The sequence below is a fragment of the Neofelis nebulosa genome, chromosome 7, assembly GCF_028018385.1.
Source record: "Neofelis nebulosa isolate mNeoNeb1 chromosome 7, mNeoNeb1.pri, whole genome shotgun sequence".
Taxonomy (NCBI): Eukaryota; Metazoa; Chordata; class Mammalia; order Carnivora; family Felidae; genus Neofelis; species Neofelis nebulosa.
Window position 1 is genome coordinate 5,465,037 of NC_080788.1, and position 23,331 is coordinate 5,488,367.

At 49.0% G+C, this 23,331-nt stretch overlaps 1 protein-coding gene and 1 long non-coding RNA gene across 5 annotated transcripts in view; both read left to right on the top strand.

The window, feature by feature from the left end:
* Positions 1-23,331, top strand: part of CRTC3 (CREB regulated transcription coactivator 3) — a 109,898-nt gene that overhangs the window by 18,105 nt on the left and 68,462 nt on the right. The gene's annotated exons all lie outside the window — the stretch shown is intronic.
* On the top strand, positions 6,171-10,182 carry LOC131515988 (uncharacterized). The gene is made up of 2 exons (XR_009263796.1): positions 6,171-8,902; positions 9,541-10,182. It is a non-coding gene; the product is annotated as an uncharacterized LOC131515988 (long non-coding RNA).

Sequence of the window (23,331 nt, forward strand, 5' to 3'; positions counted from 1 at the left end):
CGTGAGCTCCTTTACCCATCTTATCCCCTCATTCCCCTTTTTAAGATTCTGTATATAAGTGGGATCCTCATACCACACTCTTTTTGTTTTTTTTTTAATGTTTTTATTTTTGAGAGAGAGACTGAGCATGAGTGGGGGAAGGCCAGAGAGAGGGGGAGACACAGAATCCGAGGAGGCTCCAGGCTCCAAGCCATCAGCACAGAGCCCGACGCGGGGCTTGAACTCCCAAACCGTGAGATGATGACCTGAGCCAAAGTCGGACGCTTAACCGACTGAGCCACCCAGGCACCCCCATACCACACATTGTCTGGGTTGAAAGCCTTACCTTTACAGGCAGGCTTGGAATCAGGTAGTAAGACTCCTACAAGGGTGGTCTTTTTTTTTTTTTTTTTTTTTAATGTTGTGTGGTTTATTGTAGTTCTTTTATCCACATAACTGCAGAGTCAATGTGTCGATTTCTACAAAGAAAGCCTGCTGGGATTTTAGACGGGATTGCATGTGATCTGTATATCAGGTTGGGGGGAGGGGGGAAGTGACGTCTGAATAATAACGAGTCTCCCAATCCATAAACGCGGTACAGAAGCACAGATTTTGATTCAAGTTAAGTTGCTTATAATTATTTATTTAGACACAGTCCTCTTCCTTTTATGTTTATAGATCACTTTGGGGTTTACCAAATGTGTTCACATCCATTATTTTACTTGACCTTCACTACATTAGTTTGGTAACCACAGTACTATTTTAATATTGGTGACAGAGCAATTTTCTGTCCTAATGGAAGATCTAAAAGCACATTCTTTTCCTTTAACCCATTGGGCCCTTTTGCAGAGGACAGAAACTTATCAGATGAGTAAAGCAAACCTAGCTTCTCAGGCTGCCTTCTGATGATCCTCAGCGAGGGGTGGGCCATCAGTCGGGGGGTGGGGGGCTGGCTAGAGTTACAGCTCCAGGCGGGGCCTGGCGTCTGTACACTGAGGGCAGAGAGAAGGAGGTGGCATCTCTGAAGGCTCGGGATGTGTCTCCGGGTTAGGGGAGAGCCAGCCATTCTTCAGCCTTGAGCCAGCCTAGCCTGCCTCACAGCTAAGGCACCTGCTGGTGTGTGGCCCGATCGTCAGGCAGCTGCAGAGAGAGGGCTGGCTATCCGGGCGTAGTTACAGCCTCTCCCAGCCTCCATGCAACCTGCCTCGTCCTTTCAAATTGTATCACTAAAAACTCATGGCGCTTTTTACGTTCCTGATCACTACATTTTAACAAAATTGCGTCATCTTGTTGATAACTGAGGGTCTGTAAGTTCTAGCCAATTTAGGGAACGATCTGGTAGCCAAAGGGAGAAAGCCGTGCCGCGTGGCAGGAAAGATGTGGAAGGCCAGGTCCGCGCTGGTGATTTTCTTGAGGCCTGCTGCCCATGTGAGAGCGTATAATGAGTCCTAGAATGTGCACAGTAAGTGTGGGAGAAGACCAGAACTTAAACACTCTGGCTCCTAGTTCCATTTTTATGGCTTTCTTTTCTAATTTTTATAAGATTCTTTAAAAAAAAAAATGACTGGAAAAAGATACTATTATCAAATTCCAACAAATGGAAAACATTAGTAGTAATCTTAGTCCAAAAATACTGTTGATAATAGCCAGCATTTATTGAGGATATGCTGTGGACCATACACTTCATTAAACTCTGCCTAGATTATTTAGTCTTCACAAAACCCTTTGGGGCTATTGTTGTCTGGGGGCTCATCTCATTTTTCTAGGAGTTTTTGCTTTTCTGTTTTTTAATGTTCATTTACTTTTGAGAGAGAGCAAGAGGGACAGAGCGTGAGCGGGTGAGGGGCAGAGAGAGAGGGAGACACAGAATCTGAGGCAGGCTCCAGGCTCTGAGCTGTCAGCACAGAGCCCATTGCAGGGCTCGAACCCCCGAACCGTGAGATCATGACCTGAGCTGAAGTCAGACGCTCAACCGACTGAGCCACCTAGGTGCCCCAGGTTCACTTTCTTAAAACACTTCCATTAGGGAAGATTTCAATCATATTAAACAGTCATATTTGCATGTATCTTGATCCCATGTGAAGAGCTGTTGGCCTGAGATGATTTATACTTATTTATAAGCTTGTATTAAATATAAAAAAAAATGGTTGCCTCAACTTCCTATGGCTGGTTTTCTGAATCTGTAAAATGTATCCAAAGGAAATTGTGGACAGTGTTTCATAACTTGGTATTAGTTTGGACAGGCAGACAGGGAGTTATTTGAAACCTTTGCTTCGCTCCCTTTAGCAGTCTTGTAGCAGCTTTTGAATCCTCCTGTGTCCTCATGTAGAAAATCCAGTCCTGTCCACGTATTTGAATTCCAGACCTTGAGAGCCGCTTCTTGGAATTTCAGAGTAATATCATAAGTAGGGTATAGGCGTCAGCATGTAGCATCTGAAACACCTTCACTTCCTACAGCCAGACTCAGCTCTCAGCTCTGCTGGCTCTTGTCCACACTGAAGGCTGTGAGGGCCTGAGAGGACCCAGGGGGGCAGAAGCGGGTTTGCACGGAGCACTGAGCTCTGCCTGCCCACCCCATGGCACGAGGGACACTCTCCCAGCCTCCGGAGCTGAACTCCAAGCAGGTGAGAAGGTAGGTGGTGAAACAAGACGGACTGATGCTCTCTGAGTCTCCTCGCAGATAGTGGAGGGCGGGACAGGTAGGTGAACATCTTGTAGTCCTTCGTTCCGAAGGGAAGAGCTGAGGTTCCTCGATGCCACCTTGAAAGCTCTGGAGGGGCTGCAGACCACTGTCCCCGAGTCCCCCTAGGCACATCATACAATTCCCTGAACCCTGTGATGGTAATGACAGTCACTTGATAAGAGTTGGTACAAGGATTCGATGAATGCAGAATGAAAGCAGAAGGGCTTTGGAAACTGGTGTCCAAAGCTCCCATCGGTCATTGACACAAGTAGTGCTTAGGGACACTTTTGAAGGAGGAAGTTTGTACTTGCCGCTTTCTACTCTTTTTGTTCAGACCTCTTCTTACTTCCTCTCCCCACACCCCCAGGGCCCACGCTCTCCAGGTATGGTGGTCCCTCGCCGGAGGTGGCTCTTTACCTTTAAATTAACGAAGATGAAATAACATTCAGAATCCAGTTTCTTGGTCACACAGCCCTACGGCTGGTGGCTGCCGGGGTGGTGGGAGTGTCCTCACGCTGAGCTCTGGGCCCCAGTCTCAGCCCAGCCCAGCCCAGCCCAGCCCAGCCCAGCCCAGCCCAGGCTTCCTCTTCCCCTCCCAGCCCAGCTTCAGAACCATCCTCCCGCCCTCCCTCCCTTCAGCAGCCAGTCAGATTTCTGTGTCCTGGCTAAAGTGCTTACTTGGATTGTAAGAAAAGCATTCTGATTAAATTGCATACCAAAACAAACTCAGCCTCCTCTGAGTCTCAGAGGCACACGCGTTTCACAAGAGGATGCTTGCGGGGGCGCCTGGTGGTCCAGTCCCGTAAGCGTCCCACTCTTGATTTCGGCTCAGGTTGTGATCTCGTGGTTTGTGGGTTCGATCCCCGGGTCGGGTTCTGTGCTGACAGCATGGAGCCTGCTTGGGGTTCTCTCTCCTTCTCCCTCTCTCACTGCCCCTCCCCTGCTTGATCTCTCTCCCTCAAAATAAACAAATAGACCCACCCGGGACGGCTTTGTGTTCTCCTGTCCCCTCTCCCCTCCAAGAGAGGCGTTCACTACTCTTCCTTTTCACTTCTCGTTAACTGACAGGCCGATAAATGGTAAATAAGTTCAGCACGTATTTCTTAAGTACCTGCTACGGGGGTGGAAATAGAACACGTTCTGTATGAGGTGCAGGAAACCAGCTTTGTGTCCTGAGGGTTGGTGGCCTGCACGGGGCCACTGCCCCTCCCCCCAGGCAGGCTGCCTGGCCTCGGCCGTGAGTGGTCCACGTAGGGTGAGGTCTTGAGTCACAGATGAGGGGGTGTCCACAGAAACCTCGAAGCTGCCCCTTGTACCGCCTGTCCTTTTTTTTTTTTTTTTTTTTTAATTTATTTTTGGGACAGAGAGAGACAGAGCATGAACGGGGGAGGGGCAGAGAGAGAGGGAGACACAGAATCGGAAACAGGCTCCAGGCTCCGAGCCATCAGCCCAGAGCCTGACGCGGGGCTCGAACTCACGGACCGCGAGATCGTGACCTGGCTGAAGTCGGACGCTTAACCGACTGCGCCACCCAGGCACCCCTCGCCTGTCCTTCTTTAGACAGTCTGTCTGTGTCTGCCTTCAGCCTCCAGCGCCTTGTAGTTCCTGAGGGTCCCTCATGGGTTCTTTTGCCCCCTGGAGCTTTGGCAGCGACATGAGGCGTGAATGGGCCACCCGCCAGCCTCTGCCTCCACTGGGTGCTCCCCAGGAGAAGGCTCCGGTGGCGGGAGGGGCCTGCGTGCTGGTCTGTGACCCTGGGCACGTCCTCAACCTCTCTCAGCCTGCTTGTTCACATGGAAAATAGGGACAGTCATGTTTACCTGTAGATAACGGGGGGCACGGAGGAGACACCAAGGGATTTGGGAGCTGGAGTGAGCTAAGGGAGCTAGGATGTAGAGATAAGTGATTCCTTCCCAAGCCACTCACCAACCTCTGCTTATGTATGCTCGTTCGTCACAGCCCCGTGGCTTCTGTGGCACAGTCATCGGCTCCAAAGTTAAAAGTGAGAGAGAATTTTGTTCCCAAGGTCATAAACCTTAGCCAGTGCTGCTCTCGGGTACAGATGCTCTCTACGAGCCATGAAACAATACCCTTTTATCCCAATACCAGCAGATATGACAAGATAGGGCAGTGACCTTCTGCATGAGAGTTAGGAGACATTCACACGTTATCTTAGCGTGTTTTATTCCCAGGAAAGATTTTTACTGACGACCAATATCTATTTTATGTTATGTCTTAGTTTCTTTTTAGGAGAATGGCAATTTTCTGACCTGGTCCCTAAATTCTGCTTAGGAGTCCGTACCTCAAACTACATGCATTTTGCAACCATGATTTTTTTGTTGTTGTTGTTTTTTTAACTATCTCTGTATTGGATTTGCTCACTGGTTTACCTTTGACTTCTGACTCCCAAAAGCACGTTCGCCTCTTCTGCTTGAGGAATTAGTGAGACACCCAGAAAGGGGCTTGTTTAATAGCTTCGGAATGCGCATCTGCCCCAAAATAGGAACTGTGACCAAGAATATAGTAGCTGTAATTTTTAATACAGACTTGGGCAATACTTTTCCCTTCCTTTTAATCTAACGCTACGAATTGAATAGTGGATTTAGGAAGTAAAAAAAAAAAAGAGGAAAGTAGACAACTCATGAGTCTCTAGCCGCTGGGAACTGAGGTCTCTGAAACCGTGCACGGGGCTGGGAACCACACACCGAATCACAAACATCTGCATCCACAGGCACTGGAACAAGGAGTCTGGCGCAGTGCTGCGTTCATTCTGCCTCTCACATGCTCCCGGTTAGTCACAGCCGGGAGGGTCAAGCATAGCTCGGGGGCTCCAAGTAGCCCCTTCAGAAGGCACTTATATACCGGTAATTTAAAGTTTCCATGCCAGAAAAGTTGCAAGAGATGAGAACTTCTGAGAATCCATCTGTCGGATGAAACCACTGAAAAGCTCAGTGAGGACTAAACATGCCAACATGCGGTTTGTTTACAAATTCAAGCTTTAGGGCAGGGCTGCCTGGGTGGCTCAGTCAGCTGAGCATCTGACCCTTGATTTTTGCTCAGGTCATGATCTCATGGCTCACGGGTTCGAGCCCTGCTTCGGGTTCTGTACTGACAGCTTGGAGCCTACTTGGGATTCATTCTCTCTCTCTCTCTCTCTCTCTCTCTCTCTCTCTCTTTCTCTCTCTTTCTCTGCCCCTCTCCCACTCATGTGCACCATGCTCTCTCTCTCTCAAAATAAATAAGTAAACATTAAAAAAAAAAAAAACAACTTTAAAAAAAAAGGCTTTAGGGCAATACAGAGGCTACACAGTACGATGGCCGGAAGGCCAGACTCTGACTTTCAAATCTGGCCTCTGCTGCTTCCCAGCTGTGTGGCCTCGGGTGGATCATTTAACATGCACCCCCCCCCCCACCTCAGTTTCCTCAGCTGTGCAGGGGGGATGGCACGGGGACCGTGTGGGGGAGTCTGACTCTCAGGATTGTCTCTCCCACACACACACCCCCGCCCCCGCCCCGCTGTCCTTGCCTCTGGAGCTGCTCCTGTACCATGGGTGTGACTTCCAGTCCTGCCACCTGCCAGTCCTGTTCAGCCTCCTCTCCGTTTCTGCGCAGGGGGAGTGGGGGTGGGTGTGATAGGACCTCCCTCAGCGGGTGATGCTGAGCCTGGAATGTGCCCCTGTCACTGTTGCTGTTGCTCGGGTGGCTCCCGGCCCGGGCGGCTCTCCGCACTGCGAGATGTGTCACAGGTTAACTTGTTCTTACTAACAGCTAAAACTTACAAGTTTAATTTGAGTCGGGAAAACGTATTTTTAGAAAGCCATTAGAGCTATGTCCGGGTTATCCCCACCGTATCGTTATTGCTGTTGATTCCCGTTTCGGGAGGTGGAGAGTGCCCACAGAAGGCTGCCCTGCGCCCCCAGGGTTGGGCACGGCCCGGGGATACCGGTTGGAACACGGGTCCCTCATCCAAACACTGAGTGTCCCGTGTGGGGGCAGAAAACGTGTTTGAGAACCGCTGGTCACGGGTGCTGTGCCTTCTGCCACTCTCATGTTCCTGCTGTTCCACGCGGCAAAACTCTGTTCCCGTTGCTTGCCAGACTACAACCCCCACAGCCAAGCCTTCTTATCCTGTGCAGACATACCTCCGTGCAAGGAAAATACGTGTTTGACTGTTGAAATCACTTTTCCATTATAGTAAACAGCTGCTGTAACTTGCCCTGACTTTATTCATTAATTAATATTTATCGAGTGCCTGTTATGAATGAGGTATTATCGGGTTTATGAGGATAATTGAGAAAATGTCCATTTAAGAAGCTTATAACTAAGCCTGATGGACAGATCACAGATGCAAGGACTACAGCTGAAAAACATTGATTCTGGGCTTCCTTTTCTTCTTTAGCTTCCATTTTGAAACTTTTACATTCAGGAAAAGTAATACATTGTATCCATTTACAGCCTGTTAGTCTTTGTTTTTCATTATAAAAGTAATACATGCTCACTGCACACAATTTGGACAATATGTAAAAATTAAAAGGGAACAGAAAACATTTCATCAACAAAAATTACCACTTTAATGTGGTTTTTTTATTTTTTATTATTATTCTTTTCTTTAATGTTTATTTATTTTTGAGAGAGACAGAGACAGAATGTGAGTGGGTTAGGGGCAGAGAGAGAGGGAGACACAGAATCCGAAGCAGGCTCCAGGTTCCGAGCTGTCAGCACAGAGCCTGACGCAGGGCTCGAACCCATGAACCATGAGATCATGACCTGAGCAGAAGTCGGAGGCTCAACCGACTGAGCCACCCAGGCTCTCCTTAATGTGGTTTTTTAGGTTATTTTCAGGGGCGCCTACATGGCTCAGTTGCTTAAGTGTCGGATTTCTGTTCAGGTCATGGTCTCGCCGTTCCTGAGTTTGAGCCCCATGTCCGAGCCTGAAGCCTGCTGCATATTCTGTGTCTCCCTCTCTCTCTGCCTCTCCCCGCTTGTGCTCTGTCTCTGTCTCTCAAAAATAAATAAACGTTAAAAAAAAAAAAAAGTTCCTTTCATGCAACTTGTACATAGGTAATATTCTCTATGTTTATATCCTGTTGGGTTTTTTTTTTTCATTTCAGCCATTATGTAATCATTATTTCCCTATGTTATTAGAATACTTTATAATTTTAAGAGCAAAATATTTCATCATATATGACTTACGACCACTCCCCCTATATGTTGGGCATTCGGGTTGATTCCAGTTTTTCTTTATTATAAGCAATATAATAATAAACACCTTGGTGTATGAGTCATCTGTATTTGTGATCATAGATTTCCAAGGGGGAATTATTCAGCCAGGGTAGAAATATTTGTAAGGTTATTAATATATGTGGCTTTGTTGCTTTTTGGCACAGATATGTAACCTGACAATTTTTTTTATTTTGCTTTGAATATTCATTGCCTTAACTGTAAGAGATCCTAAACCTTTGCACATGCTGCATTCCACGTGTTGACTGTTCCACAATGACTCCAAAGTTCATGACATAAAGTAGTTTGCATATTTACTGAAGCACAGAGTTAATCACATGGGCCTTGGGGCTGGTGTGGTGCAGTTGAGTCCCTTGGCTGTGAGTGACTGAGGCTGCCTGGCTCCTGTTTGATCAGGGCTTCATGGTTCTTTGCAAGTGCTCTCGTACATTGCTTTGTAAATTTACTTATTTTTTCATATGGAGAACTTTTGTGAAAACTGAGATGGCTGTTCATTTATGGCCTACAAATGTGCATAGATTATCTGTATCAGACATATGTGACCCAAGGCAAAACCCAGGAGTTTGCACAGATATTTCCATATTAACAAGTGTGAAGTTTTGCAAAGGCCACTCCTTTCTAGTTGGTTGGTATAGTAAGTACGAATCTCTCATTTCCGGGAAAGAAGTGTGATTTCATCTTCAGTGCAAGCTGAAGAAATTATGCTCTCTGTAATAACTGATCACATAGAATAAGTGATTCTATGTATCTTTATAAGAAAACGTGAAAGTAAATACACAGACGAAATCCTCAGACAAGGAGCCGCTACGGAGATTGTCCCCGTCCTTGCTTTAACTTTAGAAGAAGTTCTTTGTATTTGGGTGCGAATATCTTATCCTCCAGCTAGGAAAGAGAGCGTGTGGAAAACAATTTCATCAACGTCGAGGACTCTGAGAACAAGCGCAGCGAAAGAGACCTCGCTCAGGCCAATCACGCTAATCTCTGCTTAACCTTGCACTGGTAAGCGCCAGCTTCCCAGGCCGCAGGCCAAGAGCGGCCTCCCCCTCACCCCTCTGTCTGGGCTCTTGCTCCCTGAGGTCGCTTCCACCCCCCACCCCGCCCCTCCCGTCTGGCTCCCACAACACTTCTGGCATTTGTTTAGCAGGCTGCTGAAAAACTGGCACCCCTAACCCTTCTCCTCCTGGGACCTACCTTTCGCCCCTCCCCATGCGGGTCCCAGGCACATGCAATGCGGGACCTCCTTTTGGAGAGACTTGGGTTTTTGCCCACCTGGACCTTTCACAGAGTGATTGGCCTGGTGGCCTGCCCATGTTCAAGGTCTCGAATCAGTGTGTCCTACTCCAGCGTCACCTGATGATGCGGCTGTGGGTGCAGATGGAGTCGGGTCTGTCTGCGTTCTGGCTTCGGTCCCAGGCTCCCGGGCCACCTGCCCCCTGACTAGCCAGCCTGTCCGCCGTCTCTAGGACCCAGCCCCATCTGAGGCAGAGGGACTGAGGCCGCCTCCCACTCAGTAATTTGGCTTCTAGTCACCATGTTGGCCTCGTGCCTCAGCTCGGATCACTGGACTCTTGTCTGGTTCCTGGGTGCCAGGATCCCATGGTAACCTGCTCATATCCCTGTGCCTTGTTTTTTATCAGCTTCCCTCCCGGGGACTGAAGTCCTGCCCTGAAACACAGTGAGCGATGCACTTTCCTGATTCTGTCTCTCTGACTGGATTCCAGAGCGCCCCGGATCTCTCATTGCTCTGCAGGGCCTGTGGTCAGGAAGCCTCCGTTCTGGACACTTGCCCCAGCCAATGGCAACTCCATTCTTCCAGTTCCTTAGGCCAAAGCCTTGGAGTCATCCTTAACTCCTCCTGGCGCGTCCCATCCCACATCTGAGCCTTTGGCGAGTTCTTGGTTCCACGTGGAAAATATATCCAGACTCTGACTACCTTTGGTCTAAGCCACTGTCATCTCTGCCCTGGATGCCTGCAAAGAGCCTCCTGCCTGCCTTCCTGGCTTCCGTCCTCGTCCCCTTCCACTTCTTCTCAACAGTGCCATCTGAGTGGCCTGTGTAAAATAGGGGCCGGGGCGCCTGGGGGGCTCCGTCAGTTAAGCGTCCGACTTCGGCTTAGGTCATGATCTCACCGTTCATGGGTTCGAGCCCCTCATCGGGCTCTACGCGGACAGCTCAGAGCCTGGAGTCCGCTTAGGATTCTGTGTCTCCCTCTGTCTCTGCCCCTCCCCTGCTCACGCTCGTGCTCTCTCTCTCTCTCTCTCTCTCTCTCTCTCTCTGTCTCTCAAAAAGAAACATTAAAAAAATTCTTAAAATTGGAGCCAGACCGTATCACTTGTCTTTCTAGAACCCTCCGACGGCTTCTCCCCTCACTTGGTGTAGAGCCAAAGGGCTGCGTGCAGCAGGGCCCGGAAGGGCCCGCTCGCCTCTCTGCCTTTACCCCCTGCACATCTGTGTAGCTCCTTCCTCGCACTCCCGTCTCGAGCCACACTCACCTTTTCCTTGGCTCCTTGAAGCCTCTCTAGGATCCCTCTGCCAGGAACACTCCTCCCCCAACAGCGGCATGGCTCCCTCCCTCCATCTCCGTCTCAGGTCTTTTGGTGCTTTGCTGTGGCACCTCCCATCCTCCCATCCGCATCCGCCCATCCACGAGGCCTCCTCTCTCTAAAGTCACAGCCCCCTCCCCTCTCTCTCCCGCTCAGCCTTTTCTCCTTCTTACTACCCAACATACCGTGTGTTTCTGATACTTTACCTTCCAGATATCCTGTCTCCTCACCAGTCTGCATCAGAGCGTAAGCTCTGCGCGGGCAGGGCACTTCGGTTCACTGTCTGACTTCCAGAGTCTGGAACGGTGCCCGGCCAGGGGACGAGCTCACTGACTGTCTGTGGAATGAATGCAGCAGAGAGTTGAAGATCTGCCAAGCGGCGGCACCAACCCCTCCCCACCGCCTCGCATTTTACATGCGTTATCCCATCCCGTCTCACTGTACCCTTGGGTGACGGTCCTTTTGTGATCCCCATTTTGCCAATGAGGAAAGCTGAGTCTCAGGCTAACTGGCTTGACTTAAGAGGATCCGAGCTGTGACACAACTCTCCGGGTGGGGGCAGCACGTCGGAACAAACACAGACTTTGTTGTTAGGACTGTGTTCAAGTCCCAGCTCTGTCCGTTACTGGTCGAGGTAAAAGCTCCTCAAGCTTGAGTTCAGTTATGAGATATGGACAGTGGTTCTATCTGTTGGGGAGAACGGTTAAGTGAGATCCTGGTATCTTCATAGGCACTTTCTCGATTGGTGGCCCGAGGTTGATATTTTTTTCGTATATTTATTGGCCATCCGTTCTTCCTGGAGCTTTCTGCCCATCACGTTCGCCAACCTTTCTTTCTCTCTCTCTCTCTTCCTTGTCAGGTTGCAGTCGTTTGTACGTTAGAGATACATGTTGTCTTCTGTGTTGCGAAGAGTTTCCCTCCCACTTAGTCTTTTAATAATGTTTTTGGAATACTCCTTTTATTCATATAGTTTCAAGTCCAGTGTTAGTGATTGGGCCAGTCAGTGAGAATACAGATTATTCATTCAACAAATATTTACAGAGTGCTAGAAGCTTGGGGGCTGCTCTTTCAGCCGGGACAGCTGTAAATCCTTTCAGCTTTCAGTCTGCGTCACTGACGGTGGCTCTCAGCTTGGGTTTTAGCAGATTCTTGAAAGAGAATGTGTTTTCTTAGAGTCGAGGAGACCCAAACATTTCCCAGACTCGGGCCGCATAATCAGAAATTTCAAAAGAGTTCTGGAATTTATGGGCTGGGCTCCAACTGGTCAGGCATACGTTGTCTTCTCTGTGGGCTCTCCCCGCCCTCCGTGCCACCAGACGGCGTGAACCGGGCGGCTGATGAATACCTCAGACGTCCCCCCTGTGGGCCGGACCGCAAGGCAGCCTCAGAAACTGGACGCACAATTCACACAGTCCGAACCCCAGCGGCTCTCGTGCAGTCGTGTGACATTAACGGCCCGGACGTCCACGCTGCCCGCGCACATCCTCGCGGGCCTGGCTGCCCGCCCTGCAGACCTACTGTGAGTCTGAATCGCGAAAACACCTCGACGGTCACCTGGGCCCCGGCTCCAGCTTCCGTTTGTGGGGATGTCGCCCCCCCCCCCCCCCCCCCCGCGAGACCTGTCCTGGCAGCCGCCCGCGGGCTCAACACAGCGGGTCCCTCGCAGACCTTCAACACCACACGAGCCCTTGCTCTGAAGAAGCGGCTTCGGGAAGGCTCCTCCACGAGCCTCGACAGCCTGCCGCCCAGCGTGGCACAGCAACCATGGTGCTCACGTTCACGCCGCGTCCCAGCACGGGCGCGTCCAGGAGTCAGGCCGTGGGGACCTGGCTGCCGGGGGCGCCGCCGGCCTAGCCTCGGGACCGCAGACGAGCTCCCAGACCTGACCCTGCCTCAGCGCGCTCATCTGTCACGTAGCCGCTCCGTGGTACCTCCTAGAAAGTTGGCGTGAGGATTGAGTGAGTTAACGCGTGCGTGTCCCTAGAACCACACCCAGCACGTGGTTATTGCTCAATAAACGGCGCACGGTTCCCGCTGCGCATTCTCCCGTCGGGCCAAGTTCTGGTAGCCGGGCCTCCCGGCCTTCTCATTCCCCTCCGGCACATTGTTGGTACCACGTTCCTCTGTCTCCCTGCAGGCACCCTGCCTGGGGCCCGAGACCTAAGCTTTAGCTATTTTTGTCAAGCTTCTTAAATTCCAGACAGACTGGTTAGATCCTACCCATTCTCTGCCGCCCAGATGAAAACACATTTACTGAAAGTCTTCCCTGGGCCCGTCCTGGGGTCAGCCGGGCTGTGTGTCGATGAGGGAATCCCCGGAGAGAAGGCAGGCCTGGGGCGGGGGGGGGGGGGGGGGGTGTCTGGTGGGGGGTAGTGCAGAGCTGGGGCCAGGACACGGCCCCCGTCCCTGGATTCCCTCGCGCTTTGGCTCCACGTGAAGCTCAGGTCGGATTGACTCCCTCTCCTCTCCAGCCTGCCCTTGGACCCCAGGTCGTAACAGAGGGGGGGAAACGCCATGTGTAGAGCAGTGCTGTCTCTAACTAAACTTACACGTTCTCCCATCTTTGGAGGGGCGCTTCGGTGGCTCAGTCGGTTGAGCGTCCGACTCTTGGTTTTGGCTCCGGTCGTGATCCCGAGGGTCCTGAGATCAAGTCCCGTGTCGGGCTCTGTGCTGAGCGTGGAACCTGCTCGGGATTCTCTCTCTCTTTCTCTGTGCCCACCCCCGCACCCCCTCTTGTGCATATGCACACATTCTCTCTCTGGAAAAAAAAAATTATAAAATAAAATAAAAAAATAAAAAATTAAGTTCTCACATTTTTTTTGTTTTGGCTGTGGAGCCCGCCAGAGTTTTGTCCCAGTTCCCTGCAGTTTCACAATCGGGAGCCAGCATCAGCCCCTCTGTTATGAAACAACCAGTTTTCATACTTAAAAATGAGGCCTTACTTGTTCATGGTTACTTTGGACGTTTTCCAGGAGTCACGATAACATCTGTGGAAGATTCTACACCGCCCATGATGCCAGACACCAAAGTGGTTTCCCTGTTCAAAGGCAACAGTCTGTGCTTCAGGGAACTCCCCGGGAATGGGACTCTGCTGCCTGGACAGCAGCGAGCTAGCTAAGGCCTGAGCCCTTTTCGGTCTTTTTACCCCCAGCCTCCTGGGGGTGTCACGACTGCAGAAAGCGCTGTCTCCGCCCGTTTTCTCCTGCGGCCTCTTCCCCGCGGCAACCGCTTGCTCTCATGCCCGTTTGTTGGGGTGCAGGGGAAACCCTCCCGCAGGCCGTGATGCTCCTGATTCGACGGGGTGGCGGTGGGAAAGAGGAGAGGATCCACGGCCACCGTTGTGTGCCCTGTCTCGCTTAATCCTCCCGTCGGCCCTCTGGCATAATGTGCCCAGGGTCACACAGAAGTTAAATGACAAGAGTCAGGATTCAAACCCGGATTCATCTTTCCCAGGCTTTTGGTCTTTTTGCAGATGAAACACGGACAGACACACAGAATCACTCTGTGTTCAGTTAGGCAAAGTGTCCTATTCTTTCCTTTTCTCAGCCTGGACGGATGCCTTTTTCTAGTTGCCTGGGGCTATCAGATGTGCAGGTCAGTGTGACCCTTGCTTGGCTCCCCTCTTTGTTCGCTCCCTCGGCCACCTGACATGTCTTTTTGCTACTTTAATCCTACTTCCAGGCCTCCCCTGACTATCGAGGAAGCCTTTCCTCGGGTTAGCCTTGCTCCCCGCTGAACTAGGATTTCCACCCTGGAAATTGGTCAGGAAAGGCCAGTACTGGGGCATTAAAAGCAGGGTGGGGGCGGTCGGCGGTTGACAAAGAGTAGGCGAGTGGGGCCCAAAAGATTGGAGTCCTTGTGTGTGTGTGTGTGTGTGTGTGTGTGTGTGTGTGTGTGTGGTGGTGGGGGGGGGCGGTCAGTAGAACAGACGTGGCCACACAGGTTGTGACTCGCAGTCCGCTGAGCCTGCCAGGATGCCTGTGGCCTCAAGAGTGCAGGGACCTGAAGTTGAACTAGAGGTTGTGTTACGTCTTCTTAGTATCTCTCGTCCACCGTCTTGTCTCCGCGGAATTGCCCAAGAGAGGCTTTCAACTAGTCTGTGCCTGTTGGGTCTCTAAGTGGTTTTGGGGGGCGTTAATTTAGAATTAATGAAGTTAGAACTATCATTTAAAAGGTTTGAGCCAGCTTGCAAGTTAAAACGTCACTCAGAACAAAGCAGAGAGAATATTAAAGAGGAAACGTTTATGGGAAGCCACTCCTGCCCGTAACGGACGGCTCTAATTTGGAACAGAGATGGACCACTTGCCCTGGCAGATGAATCAGAATTCTTAGAACCAGGATAGACCCTGTCGCTCTTTTGATGCCACACTCTGACTTTATAGGTCAGAAAAACTGACAAGCGAGGAAAAATTAGTGTAACGTTACTCGGTTCGTATAGTAAGTGCCTGGTGCTGGACTCAAAATCTGCTTACTTAGTGGTAAGTTTTTCAACCACTTAATACCATTTCATCGACACATTTGCCCCTTGTTTGTTTCTTTTTTTTTTTTTTAATGTTTTTAATTTATTTTTGAGAGATAGAGAGCAAGTGGGGGAGGGGCAGAGAGAGGGAGACACAGATTCCAAAGCAGGCTCCAGGCTCCGAGCTGTCAGCACAGAGCCCGACGCGGGGCTTAAACTCGCAAACCGTGAGATCATGACCTGAGCCGAAGTCGGATGCCACCCAGGTGCCCCTGCCCTTTGTTTCTGAATGTAATGGAAAAGGAAACTTACTCCTTCTGTCCCTTTCACCCTCTCCTCCCCCTCCTTCCCTTTCTCCCTCCCTCCCTTCCTTCCTCCCTCCTTCTCTCCCTCCCTCTCTCCTTTCCTCCCTCCCTCCTTTCCTTCCTTCCTTCCTTCCTTCCTTCCTTCCTTCCTTCCTTCCCTCCCTCCCTCCCTCCCTCTCTCTTTCCTTTCCTTTCCTTTCCTTTCCTTCCCTTCCCTTCCTCCCTCCCTCCCTCCCTTCCTTTCCTTTCCTTCCTTCCTTCCTCCCTTCCTCCCTCCCTCCCTCCCTCCCTTCCTCTCTCCTCCTCTCCCTCCCTCTCTCCTTCCCTCCCTCCCTCTCTCCTTTCCTTTCCTTTCCTCTCCTTCCTTCCTTCCTTCCTTCCTTCCTTCCTTCCTTCCCTCCCTCCCTCCCTCCCTCCCTCCCTCCCTCCCTCCTTTCCTTTCCTCTCCTTCCTTCCTTCCTTCCTTCCTTCCTTCCTCTCCTTCCTTCCTTCCTTCCTTCCCTCCCTCCCTCCCTCCCTCCCTCCTTTCCTTCCTCTCCTTCCTTCCTTCCTTCCTTCCTTCCTTCCTTCCTTCCTTCCCTCCCTCCCTCCCTCCCTCCCTCCCTCCTTTCCTTCCTTTCCTCTCCTTCCTTCCTTCCTTCCTTCCCTCCCTCCCTCCCTCCCTCCCTCCTTTCCTTTCCTTTCCTTTCCTTTCCTTCCTTCCTTCCTTCCTTCCTTCCTTCCTTCCTTCCCTCCCTCCCTCCCTCCCTCCCTCCCTCCTTTCCTTCCTTTCCTCTCCTTCCTTCCTTCCTTCCTTCCTTCCTTCCTTCCTTCCTTCCCTCCCTCCCTCCCTCCCTCCCTCCCTCCCTCCCTCCCTCCCTCCTTTCCTTCCTTTCCTCTCTTTCCTTCCTTCCTTCCTTCCTTCCTTCCTTCCTTCCAAACGGAATTACCACTGTTAGTATTGGTGCTGCTCCCAGTCCCACCGTTGATGAAAATGTACTGAATTTGTACCATATGCACCAGGTACTATGACTAAGTGCTTTTACACACGTTATTTAATCTTCCTGGTACCACCCCCCTCCCCCAGAGGTAGGTTCTGTTACTTTCCCTATGTATGGGGGACACAATGGAGGCTAAGAAGGATTAAGCAACTTCCTTAGATCACACAGCCGGACTAGAGCCAGATTTCAAGTCTGGGCTCTTTGATTCCGGAGTTCACGCTTGTAACCACTAGCTATCCTTCTGGCAGTTTTCGTTGTGTCGTTCTTTCGTTGAATCAGTGAAACAGAACACTTTTGTCCGAATGCAGAAGTTAAAACCTGTTGAGGAAATTCAACCAGAGTTATTTCTTGAAGAAAAAAGAAATCATTTCCTGATTTCTTCATTTGTTAGCCCCATGACCTCACCAGGGCTGGGCCTAGCGGCGCTCTCGCCTTCGCAGACCAGAGGCAGTGGGAATCATTCTGTGGGAACTTCTGAAGCTATACGCAGGGCCAGGCTCTCGACCATCCTCTTTGGTTCTCTATGCTCCGCATCTGGCCTTTAAGCCTGTGGAGCTGACCATCCCAGCTACTGAGTAAAGACAGGCTCCAAAGGCCCCAAGACTCGTCTCCGCAGATACCGCGGGCGTTCTTTCCTTGATCCCGATCCGCTTTTACTACAAAGTCTGTCCTGTCCGTTGTCAAAACTTTGGCTTGGAAACGGCAGCTCTCAAGCTGTCTCTGACCCTTTGGACTTGTTAGTATTTGCCATGGGTAGAAAAACCAGGAGGTAGGAAATTCAGCCAGCAAAGAAATCTTCGGGAGTATGTTTGTTGTCTCTATAAGCCGTGACATGTGGCTTAAAACATGAATGACATACCCGAGACAGGAGTGGTTAGCAGATGGACAGAGGGGCTAGATGGCTTGGGTCAGAAGCCTCCTGTGCACCCTCCATGAGCTTTGCACCATTCCACAGGGTCGTTGTACCGTTTAAATAAGATGGCACATACAAAGTGCCTTGTACCCTACCTGGAACATTGTAGGTGCTAATAAAAGTTAATTGCAATCGAAGGAATAATTTAGCCTTTTTGTTCCTTATGTCAGGGAGAAATTTTGAGTTAATACTCAGGGTTGGTGAAGGAATTTGCCCTTGTGTGCAGTCCTACAGCCATCGTCAGTTGGTAGATGCCTTTTTGAAAGCAGTTCAGGAAGGAAGAGTGAAGATATCCAGCAGGCAGAGTGTTAAGATAGCCTCACTCTTTGATGAATTCTGCTTATGGGACGCCATCCTGAGGAAGTATTCCAAGGTAGGGAAAGAAAACTTTAGGCCTCGTAATGTTGCAGGATTACTTTTCATTGTGACTCACTGATCTGAGTAACGTATCATGCACCTGGTCAGTACAGTTTAAAATTTTTAATGGAAAGGCTCTGCAGCTACCTAGGAGAAGGTTAAGCAAAAAATGTAAAAGGAGGTAAAAAATTGTACACACCCGTGGTTACAGGAGACTACGGAGTTTTCTTTCTTCTCTCTTTTTTAAAAAACATATTTCCCAATTTTTATTCCTAGTTGTATGTGTTAGTGTTCCTCTTCAATATTTGGAATTAACAGAACATTTCTTAAATGTTTTTAATGTATTTTGGGGAGAGGGAGAGACAGTGCGGGCGGGGGAGGGGCAGAGAGAGAGGGAGACCCAGAAGCAGAAGCAGGCTCCAGGCTCCAAGCTGTCAGCACTGAGCCCCCTTTTTTTAACCCCATGAAAAGAAAAAGTAGTCTCAGAATGGCACCTGTCAGAAAGACCCTGGAGACAAATCAGCTATGTCCCAGCAGCTGTATGAAAACTCTGTAGGCTGGGGGCATCTGAGGGGCTCAGTCGGTTAAGAGTCCCACTCTGGCTCAGGTCATGATCTCAGGATTCATGAGTTCGAGCCCCACGTCGGGCTCCGTGCTGACAGCTCGGAGCCTGGAGCCTGCTTCCAATTCTGTGTCTCCCTCTCTCTTTTCCCTTCCCATGCTCCTCTCTCCCTCCCTCCCTCCCCCCCCCTCTCAAAAATAAACATTAAAAAAAAATTTTTTTTAATCTAATAATGAGCAAAACAGAAACTAATCCCACGCGTGGGTCTCATCACCTCAAGCTCTAATCTTGGGCCGGGGGTAGTGAGCCATGAGGCAGGGCTCTGAGGATTCACTAGCATCTTCTGTGGGTTTCTCTTCAAACTCAACCTTCTCTGGGAAGACCCTCTATGGGGAGGCAGGGGAGGGGTGTGTGGGCATCACTGTGATCTCTTACTCTTGACCTCACTGCTGTTAATGGGCGTCCTCAATGAAATGCTTCGCAGTTTCCTCAGGAACACATACATGTGTTACATTAATGTTCTAACGCTTCTTTATAATGGGAGTTTAGGGAGTAGAACAGTAAGTTTTCGCAAGGAATCCAGTCGGCTATAAACCAGTCAGTAAGGGCAGAGTGAAAGTCCCCAGGGAGGAGAGGTGGGTGAGTCACAAGAGATGATCTGGGATGTCTGTGGTCTGTTGTGCACAGTACTTGATTACCAAAACAGTAATCTTTACTTTGGCTTATAAAAGCCTCATGTTTTCACAGGGTGCAGTGAAATGTTCTCTACCCAAAATGACTGTGTCCCGGGGGTCTTGTCAAAAGGTCTGGCTTGGGAATACAGCTACGAGAAAACACGCCCGGGGAACATAACTACTAGAGGGACGCTGTGGTTGTGTTTGGACGGCAGGACTGTAATTCCCCCTTCGCTCTTCTGTGCTAACTTGTCTGTGATGTGGTTATATTTCCTTTGCAATAAAAGGCCAATTTGACAAATACTTACCGAATACCATCTATGTGTCAGACTTGATGCTGGAGATGGGACAGTGACCCAGACAGGCATGGTCACTGCGTGGCCAAGCTTCAGCCCAGTGGGAGAGGTAAATTGTGAGACTGTGTGATGAACCCAGGGTAGAGGAGTTCACAGAGTGGGCCGGACGCATCTGACTGGTGCCCTAAACCCAGGCTGGGGGTCGGGGGGAGCACCAGGGAAGGCTTCCTGGAGGAAGAGAGGTCTGAGCTGGGACCTGAAGGCCCTAGAACTCATAGACGGGGTGGGCGGTGTTCCAAGCAAAAGCAGGAACGTCTGGCAAAGCTGAGAGGCAAGAGAAAGTGTATCCTGTGTGACAAACTGGCAGGTGGGGAGACTGGAACAGAGATTGTGAGAGCAGGAACCATATCATGAAGGACCTTTCTTTGCGTTTTGTTTTTGTTTTTTTTTTTACTTTGAGAGAATGCATGCTAGAGTGGGGGAGGAGCAGAGAGAGAGAGAGAGAGAGAGAGAGAGAGAGAAAATCCCAAGCAGGCTCCCTGCTGTCAGCCCAGAGCCCAACTCGGAGCTTGATCTTGAGATCATGATCTGAGCTGAAACCAAGAGTCGGACGCTTAACCCACCAAGTCACCTATGTGCCCCAAGACCTTATTTTGTTCTTAAGGAATTTAGATTTTGTCCTAAGGGCAGTGTAAAACTATTGGAAAATATTTATTTGCTTGCCTGCTTGCTCATTTTTTCTACCAAATTATTTTTTTTTAAGATTTTTATTTTTGTCTCTATGGGGGTAATCTCTACGGGGCTCATTTATTCTACCAAATTAATTATTTTTAAAGATTTTTATTTTTATCTCTACGGGGGTAATCTCAATGGGGCTCAAACCCACAATCCCGAGATCAGGAGTGCCGTGCTCCACCAACTGAGCCAGCCAGGCGCCCCCAAAATTTTTATATGAAAATAATACGTTTGTTGCAAAAACTCAAATAATAAGAAGCATATAAGATGAAAAGTACAAATTCCCCTTTCTCCCCTTTACATCCTCCCCGACTCCTAACCCCCAGAAGTACATACCTGAGTATTTCTTAGACAGCCTTCCAGAGGTTTCCTGTGCCTATGCAAGCATATATCACATATACATACTTTCTCTTCACACAAAGTGGAAGCATGCCCTACCAAATAACTTCTACCTTAAAAACGAAACTTGAACATCTTGGGCATTTTTTCAGATTAGTACATAAAGATATATATTCTTTTCAACGGGTGTATCGCAAGCCTTTATATAGGTATCCCCCATTATTTACCTAACCAGTTTCTTAGTTTTTAATAAAGTTTATTTATTTATTTTTGAGAGAGAGAACATGTGCACAGGCAAGTAGAGAAGGGGCAGAAGAAGAGGGAGAGACAGAGAAACCCAAGCAGACCCCGCGTTGTCAGCCCAGAGCCCGCTGCGGGCCTCAAACTCACCAACGCCAAGATCATGACCTGACCTGAGCCAGCATCAGGAGTCAGAGGCTTAAACGACTGAGCCCGCCAGGTGCCCCCAGAGACCACTTTCTTATTGACACATTTAGACTGTATCCACCTTTTCACTCTTAGGAAGGAACACTGCAGTGAGCTTTCTTTTTTTTTTAACGTTTATTTATTTTTGAGACAGAGAGAGACAGAGCATGAATGGGGGAGGGGCAGAGAGAGAGGGAGACACAGAATCGGAAGCAGGCTCCAGGCTCTGAGCCATCAGCCCAGAGCCCGATGCGGGGCTCGAACTCATGGACCGCGAGATCGTAACCCGGGCTGAAGTCGGGCGCTTAACCGACTGAGCCACCCAGGCGCCCCTGCAGTGAACTTTCTTAAGAGTTACATATCTCTTTGGGTATTTATATAAGGGTGTCTGTAGGATACATTCCTCGAAGTAAAATAACTGGGGAAGGAGTGTTTGCACATTTAAAGTTGAGGTAGATGCTGTAAAAGTCTTCCCTATAAAGATAACATTTTTTGCTCCCACCAGTGTTATGAGAGCGTTTCTTCATAGCCTCTTCACCACGGAACGTACCCATTTTTACGCTTGTAAGAAACACATGAAATTTATCGTCTTTACTATTTTGTTTTAAATTTTTTAACATTTATTTTTGAGACAGAGGAACAGAGCGCGTGTGGGGGAGGGGCAGAGAGTGAGGAGACCCAGAATCCGAAGCAGGCTCCAGGCTCCGAGCTGTCAGCACAGAGCCTGACGTGGGGCTCGAACTCATGAACCGTCACATCATGACCTGAGCTGAAGTCGGACGCTTAACAGACTGAGCCCCCCAGGCGCCCCTCATTTTTACTGTTTTTAAGTGTACAATCCAGTAATGTTAAGTATGTCCTATGGTTGTAGAGCGGATCTCCAGACTGCAGACTGTCATCTTGCAAAACAGACACTTGTACCCGTTAAACAACCGCACAACCGCTCCCTGTTTACCCCTCCCCACCCCCACAGCCACCAATCTATTTGTTGCCTTTGAATTGGCCTCCTCCAGGTAACTCACAGAAGTGAAATTCTACAGCCCTTGTCTTTCGGTGCCTGGCTTACTTCACTTAGCACGTCCTCAAGGCCCATCCAGGTTGAAGCGTGTGACAGGAGGCTGAATAGTATCCATCTTTTCAGTCTTTGCCAGCCTCATGGGTAAAAAATGGTATCTTGTTTTATTTGGCATTTCCTTGATTATGAGTGAAATTTATTCATTTATTCAGCAAATAATATCGAGTGGCCCCCCCGTGTGTCCGGCACTGTTCTAAGGACGTAACACAAAAGCCAGGTTGGCCGTCTCTTTATGTTTCTTTGGCCGTTTGTATTTGCTGTTCTGTAGGCTGTGTTTTTAAGTCTTTGCCGGTTTTTCTGCTGAGTACTTTATTATCAGCTTCTAAGAACTCTTTGTTATATATTAAGGGAATCGGCTCTTTGTGTATTAGTTTTCTATTGCTTTGTAACAAATTACCACAAAATAAAAATTGCCTTTTACGGGGCGCCTGGGCGGGGGGGGCAGTGCTCAGTCAGTTAAGCATCTGACTTCAGCTCAGGTCATGATGCCACAGTTCGTGAGTTCAAGCCCTGCATCGAGCTTTGTGCTGACAGCTCAGAGCCTGGAGCCTGCTTCGGATTCTGTGTCTCTCTCTCTGTCTGCCCCTCCCCTACTCATTCTCTGTCTCTGTCTCAAAAATAAATAAAAACATTTAAAAAAAAATTTTTTTTAATTGCCTTTTATTATCTGACAGTTTCTGTAGGTCAGAAGTCTGGTTACAGCTTATTTGGACTTTCTGCTTTTGGGTCTCCCCAGGCTGCAATGCAGATGCTCACTGGGGCTGTGGTCTTATCAGAGGCCGATCGGGGAGTGTGCTTCCGTACTCCTTCAGGTGGTTGGCAGAATTCATTTCCTTGTGGTTGCAAGACGATAGCATCACTTTAAAAAAGTTTTTTTTAAGTTTATTTATTTTTGAGAGAGAGAGAGAGGGGAGGAGGAGCAGAGAGAGAGGGAGACGGAGGATCTGAAGCCGGCTCTGTGCTGACAGCAGAGAGCCCAGTGCGGGGCTCACACTCGTGAACCGTCAGATCATGACCTGGGCCAAAGTCAGACACTTAACCAACTGCACCACCCAGGTGCTGTACTCATATTTTGTTTCAATGCTATTTTTACTTTGGAGTTAATTTTGATGTGAGATTTGAGACAGAGGTCCCCCGTCTTTTCCTCTATGATTAGTCTCTTGCCTCAATTCTTGAATAATTTATTCTTATATGGTTCTTCCTGTTTTCTTGCTTTGTTCCACTGATATGGCTCTTTATTCCTCCTCCATTCCACATCATTATAGTTACTGTGGCTTTATAATATGGTTTTAATTTTAATATTTTTTTAATAGATCTATTCACAGGGTGCAAGATTAAAGATGATCGAAAGAGTATGCAAGAAAAATATTCCTTCTATCTCTTTTCTAGACAGTTCATTCCCCAAAGGCAGTCAGTGTTATCATGTCTGTTTATTCTTGCAGGGATATTTTTAGACATCAGCAAATGTGAATGCGTAATCCACTTTATCCCACCCTTTTACCCAGAAGGTAGCTAACCTACACATTTCCGTACCTTGCTTTGTTCAGCTAATATGTCTTGGAGAGCTTTCCATATCAGTTCACAAAGGACATCCTTATTCTTATTATTTTTTTTAATACTCTTGTTTATGGATCTGTTTATGGGTCTACAGTAATTTCTTCTACTAGTTCCCTAATTATAAACATTTAAGTTATTTACATACTTTTTTTTTTTTTTTAACGTTTATTTGTTTTTGAGACAGAGAGAGACAGAGCATGAACGGGG